The 6,000-nt window shown below is 50.3% G+C and overlaps 1 protein-coding gene across 7 annotated transcripts in view; it reads left to right on the top strand.

Moving 5' to 3' along the window:
* The first annotated feature begins 315 nt into the window (after positions 1–315).
* Positions 316–6,000, top strand: part of STK33 (serine/threonine kinase 33) — a 127,582-nt gene continuing 121,897 nt past the window's right edge. For 4 of the 7 annotated variants that reach the window (XM_063944041.1, XM_063944042.1, XM_063944039.1 and 1 more), the window contains exon 1: positions 317–491. The gene's annotated coding sequence lies outside the window, so the exon portion shown is untranslated. Of the gene's footprint in view, positions 492–2,334; positions 2,354–6,000 lie in introns of those variants that run through there. The other 3 variants (XM_063944045.1, XM_063944044.1, XM_063944043.1) reach the window with 3 other exon arrangements.

The raw sequence follows: 6,000 nt of genomic DNA, 5'->3' as shown, positions 1-6,000 counted from the left end.
AGTGCCCTCAGTCTCTCACAGTCAGCCAGTGGCAATGCCCTCAGTGTCTCACAGTCAGTGCCCTCAGTCTCTCACAGTCAGTGGTGCCCTCAGTCTCTCTCACAGTCAGTAAGTGCCCTCAGTCTCTCGCAGTCAGCCAATGGCAGTGCCCTCAGTCAGTCAGTCAGTCAGTCAGTCAGTCTCTCTCTCTCTCTCATGAGTGACATAACTCCAGGTAATATACATAATGTAATTAATAATATGACATAACACGTGCTCCACCTTCCGACTCAAGATTGGTCAATAGAAGATCCGGTCCTCCCCTCTCAGGACGTGATTGGGCACTTGGTGAATCAGACCCGCCCCTCCAGTGACGGGATTGGAGGAGGTGTGTGCCGCCCGTACTCCGCTATCCCGGTCCGGGTGATGTTTGGGACGTGTCAGTGAGAGTCCCGGTGTTCGCGGGAGAGAGCGGAGACCCCCGTGCTGTAGTCACTACGGACTGCCTGACGGTAAGCGTGCTCAGGGGATGGGCGGGGATCCGGCTGTAGGCCGCGCAGCCTGAGTTGTGTGGTTGCCATAGTTACCTGAGCTGCTGGCAAAGCTTGCCATGTGATCCCTGCACACAGACACATGCGGCTTCCGTGCATGGTCTATGTGGGGGCATGTTCCATGTACAGTGTAGCACGTGTGTTTTCTCTGTGCAGCAGGTGTGTGCTGTGTAACTTCTGTGTGGGACCCATGTTACATGCATGCTCTATGTGTGCAGCAGGTGTGTGCTATGTATGTTCTCTGTGGGACCCATGTTACATGCATGCACTATGTGTTCAGCAGGTGTGTGTTCTGTGTGGGATCAATGTTACATGCATGCTCTGTGTGCAGCAGATGTGTGCTATGTATGTTCTCTGTGGGACCCATGTTACATGCATGCTCTTGTGTGTGTTCTGTGTGTGACCCATGTTACATGCATGCGGTGTGTGCTATGTATGTTCTGTGTGGGACCCATGTTACATGCATGCTCTATGTGTGCAGCAGGTGTGTGCTATGTACGTTCTGTGTGGGACCCATGTTATGTGCATGCTCTGTGTGTGCAGCAGGTGTGTGTTCTGTGTGGGACCCATGTTACATGTATGCTCTTGTGTTTGCAGCAGGTGTGTGTTCTGTGTGGGACCCTTGTTACATGCATGCTCTGTGTACAGCACAGGTGTGTGCTATGTATGTTCTGTGTGGGACCCATGTTACATGCATGCTCTATGTGTGCAGCAGGTGTGTGCTATTTATGTTATGTGTGGGATCAATGTTACATGCATGCTCTGTGTGCAGCAGATGTGTGCTATGTATGTTCTCTGTGGGACCCATGTTACATGCATGCACTATGTGTGCAGCAGGTGTGTGTTCTGTGTGGCACCCATGTTACGTGTGTGCAGCAGGTGTGTGTTCTGTGTGAGACCCATGTTACATGCATGCTCATGTGTGCAGCAGGTGTGTGTTCTGTGTGGGACCCATGTTAAATGCATGCTCTTGTGTGTGTTATGTGTGGGACCCATGTTACATGCATGCTCTTGTGTGTGCAGCAGGTGTGTGTTCTGTGTGGAACCCATGTTACATGCATGCTCTTGTGTGTGTGCTGTGTATGTTCTGTGTGGGATCCATGTTACATGCATGCTCAATGTATGCAGCAGGTGTGTATGATTTGTGTAGGAGCCATGTTACTGTGTGTGCTGTGGGTTACATTTAGGTTCTATGTGCTCATCAGGTGTGTTTTGTGTGGAACCCATGTTACATGTTATCTGCAGGTTCCATGTATGTACTAAGTGTACTGTGTACATGGAACACACAGAATATAAAGTGGGAGTCTGGTGGCCAGAAGAGGAAAGTATGTTGTAACTCCTGCGGTGTTACCTTGATATGTGAGAGTGACACATGGCTTCAGTACTTATGGCGTGTGCATGTGAACTAATTGTGGAGCGACTATGTAACATGTTGTTTAGTTACTATTATTATTACTTTTATTATAGAAGTACAACATACTACACTGCTCTACATACAGTTGGGGAATATACCTATGGCTGCACCATCTCAGTCATTATGTCCTCCGGTGCCACCATTGTAGGATAAAATTAATTTCGAGGTGGGTGTGATCACTTACCTGGCGATCCCAGATAGGAGTGACCTCCCTCCGCAGTTATCTGCTCTCCTCTATGTGTCATGTGATCCTGCACAGGTGTGATCCCCTCCCACTAACCCTCCCTCATGTGCCAGGTGACTCCAGATGGGTGCAAACCTCCCTTCACAGTTATCGGCTCACCTTCACGTGTCATGATCCCAGACGTGTGCGACCCCCTCTCATTGACCCTCCCCCACCAGGTACCAGGTGAGAATAGGTAGAAATAATCTCATCCCAGGCAGAAGCATTCTCCCTCTCTCTGCTTGCCAGGTAATGACAGGTGTGAATCCCCCCTCAGCCACATGATTCCAAGCTCCCCCTTACCTTTCCAGGTATTCCCTCACACAGAAGCTGTCAGGTGATCTGACGTATGAGTGTTCTCCCCCTCACACATGGGGGTGTTCTCTCCCTTCTACTTGTCAGGTGGTCATAGGCATAAGCATTCACTCCCTTCTGCTTGGGAGAGTTGTCCGCCCTCTTATTGCCAGGTGAGCGCAGATGGAAGCCATCTTCCCACCCCTTTGCTGTAAGGAACCATTCACTGTCCACTTTCCATGTGATCTCTTAACAGTGCCGCAAGTATGGCGGTACAGGCCGGTACGGTGTACCTGTTTGAAAATCCCAACAGGTACGCCGTACCGCTGGGCCGCCACCTTGCAGACACTTGGTCTTGGAGAGAGGAGAGCACAGCACGCGCCTCTCCTCTCCTGCCTTCGAGTCCCCCCTGAGTCTGGTGGCGGCGTGTGCTGAACAGGTTCGTGAGCCAATCAGAGCTCGCGGACCGGTAGCCAATCAGGAGCCGCTGCTGCCGGATCGCAAGCCCTGATTGGCTCGCTGACCGGCGCCAGTTCAGGAAACCACACTGAGGGAAGGAGAGGGACAGGAGGAGCGCGTGCTGCGCTCTCCTCTCCCCAGGAGAAGATAGTGCCAGCCCCAGGCAGCAGCAACAACGGTAAGTAAGTTGCCCTGCTGGGGCATGTGTATCTGGCACTCTAGGGGCATGTGTATCTGGCATTGTGGCGGCATATCTGGCATTGTGGGGGCATATCTGGCACTCTGGGGGCATATCTGGCACTCTGGGGGCATATCTGGCACTCCAGGGGCGTGTGTATCTGGCAGTGTGGGGGTATATCTGGCACTCCAGGGGCATGTGTATATCTGGCACTCCGGGGGCCTGTGTATATCTGGCACTCCGGGGGCCTGTGTATATCTGGCACTCCGGGGGCATGTGTATATCTGGCACTCTGGGGGCATGTGTATATCTGGCACTCTGGGGGCATGTGTATATCTGGCACTCTGGGGGCATATATGGCGCTGTGGGGGTATATCTGGCACTCCAGGGGCATGTGTATCTGGCACTATGGGGGCATATGTGGCACTACTGGGGGCATTTGTGTATCTGGCATCGTGGGGCATTTGTGCATCTGGCACTGTAGGAGCATATCTGGCACGATGGGGGCGTATCTGGCACTGTGGGGGCATATGTGTATTTGGCACTATTGGTGTCATAAGTGTATCTGGCCCCCCCATATGTGTATCACGACCCCATTTTCATTGGCCATGAGATTTGGCTGGGTTTGGTGAAGAACTGGGTCTTGAGAATTTATTTGACGTTTTGTAAAGAGGTGGAGTGTCCGAGGGGAGGAGATAATTCCAGAGAAATGGAGCAGCAAGTGAAAAATCTTGTTGGTAGGAGTGGAAGGAAGTAATCAGTAGGCAGTAGAGGCTTTTCATATGGGCTCCATGGGCATTTGCACAAGGCTCTCAGGAGTATAAGGGCCCTAGGCTGATAGCTGAGGGTCCCCTTTTTCAAGTGGTACCAGATTTTTGAAAATCCGCACTTGGTAACCGGAGATATCCGACTTCAAAGCAGTCGTCTCTATCCGGGCCTGTTAATTGCTCTTTCCAACCAGATATCTCAGGTGCTGTCTGTTTTTTTTGAGGGTATACTCCAAAAGCGGGGATTCTCCCCTTTCGGTGGACACTGGCAGCTTGTCCCTGCTATTCCCAGAACTAGAGATATCAGCCTTCCAGCAGCTGGTTCCTGCTCCAGCTCCACAAGCCTGGTTGCTGATGGTCTGGTGGGAGTCAATTTTGGATGTGAAGTAAGCAGCAAAGTCAAGAGCAGAGAGTGAGGAGGGGAGACGAGGTGGGGGTGGGCAGAGGAGGGAGTTTAGAGTGGCAAAGAGGCACCAGGGGTTGGAAGACTGGGAGGAGATGAGATTCTTGAAGTATGACTGTTTAGCGTGGGAAAGGGCAGCACTGAAGGAAGAGAACGTATGTTTGAAATGGAGGAAAACTACCTTAGAGCATGATTTCCACCAGCGTCGCTTGGCAGTGCGTTAGCGTTTATGCAGATATCTGGTGCATTTGGTGTGCCAGGGTTGAGGTGTTGATCTGTGAGAGTGAGTAGTGGTTGGTGGAGCGACAGTCAAGAGCAGAAGTAAGGAATGCGTTATATAGGGATGTGGCTTCTTCAGGGCCTGAGCGAGAATAGGAGAGAGAAGTGAGTCGAAAAGGGTAGATAGGGAAGTGTTGTTGATAGCTTAGTGATGGTAGAGATGGAGAAGCAGAGAGAGAGACATGTTAAAGGAGAGCAGGAGATGGTCAGAGATGGGGAGTTGGAGAAATCAGATATCACAATGGTGAGTGAAGACCAGATCCAGTGAGCTCCCACTCCCAGGGGACCTCCTCCCCTTCCCATGTGAGAGACCAGAAGATGTGAGGGTAAGGAGTTTAGAGGCAGGGGATTTTGTGGGGATATCGATTAAGATGTTGAAAATGAGGAAGCCAGAAAGTAAAGTTGTCAAGGAATTTGGAGGCAATGCCAGGGGGGCCGTAAATGACAGCTACTCGAAGATGGACAGGTTGGAAGAGGCGTATAGCATGGACCTCAAATGTAGAGAATGTAAGGGATAGTTCTGGGGGTATGAGTTGGTATGAGTAGCTATACGGTGAAAGGACCCCAGAACCACCACCATGGCGTCCCCTAGGTCTGGAAAGAAGTGACGGAGGGCTGTGTGTGAATGTGAGTCCCCCAGCAGAGAGAGCAGCAGGAGGAGTGGTGGTGACAGAGGGGGAGTTTGGCATGGAGGGATTACAGTGTGATACTGATGAAGGTGAGGTGACAGGGAGAGGAGGGAGGGAGCAGGGCTGAGTGCTGGGCTAGTAGGACCATGGTCTTAGTATAAATAAAGCCTGGTGTGTTATCTGTACCTCTTGCCTTTTTTTTAGGTTTTTGGTTTAAATATTGGTACAGACGTGCAGCCATCTTCTTCTGTTGTTTGGGGCAGTCGTCCATAGCGACCAATTAGCTTTGATTGATCCAGAACAGGTTATTCAGTGTAGCAGACACTGGTTGATATTGGTGATTGCACATTTGCACTAGGGGCCTATTTCAGACCTGTTCGCTCGCTAGGAGTTTTTTTGCAGTCCTGCGTTCGCATACAGGGAGGGATCCCTACAAACGCTTTGACACGCCTGCGTTTTTCCAAACACTCCCAGAAAACGGTCAGTTGACACCCACAAACTCCTTCCTGTCAATCTCCTTGCGAACGCCAGTGCGTGGGGTTTCTGGGCAACTGGAAATCCCCCCTGCATTTGCCTATGATACCCCTGCATGGTCTACTGAATATATAAACCCATCAATACAGGCCTTTATTTAAAAAAAAAAAAAAAAAAAATAAGAATACAAAGTTATATATTCCATGCATTAAAATAAACAGTAAATTTGCTCAGGGATGGATTATGGAAAAGTTCAGTACAATATAATTTATTTACGTAGGTCTTTTCTCCAGCAGGACTCTGTCGCTTTGCAGGCATCAAAAGCATATCACAGAGGTTTAAATTAACAC

The sequence above is a fragment of the Pseudophryne corroboree genome, chromosome 11 (assembly GCF_028390025.1).
Source record: "Pseudophryne corroboree isolate aPseCor3 chromosome 11, aPseCor3.hap2, whole genome shotgun sequence".
Classification (NCBI taxonomy): Eukaryota; Metazoa; Chordata; class Amphibia; order Anura; family Myobatrachidae; genus Pseudophryne; species Pseudophryne corroboree.
Note: the sequence above shows the minus strand (reverse complement) of the source record. Positions and strands in the feature narration are given on the sequence as shown.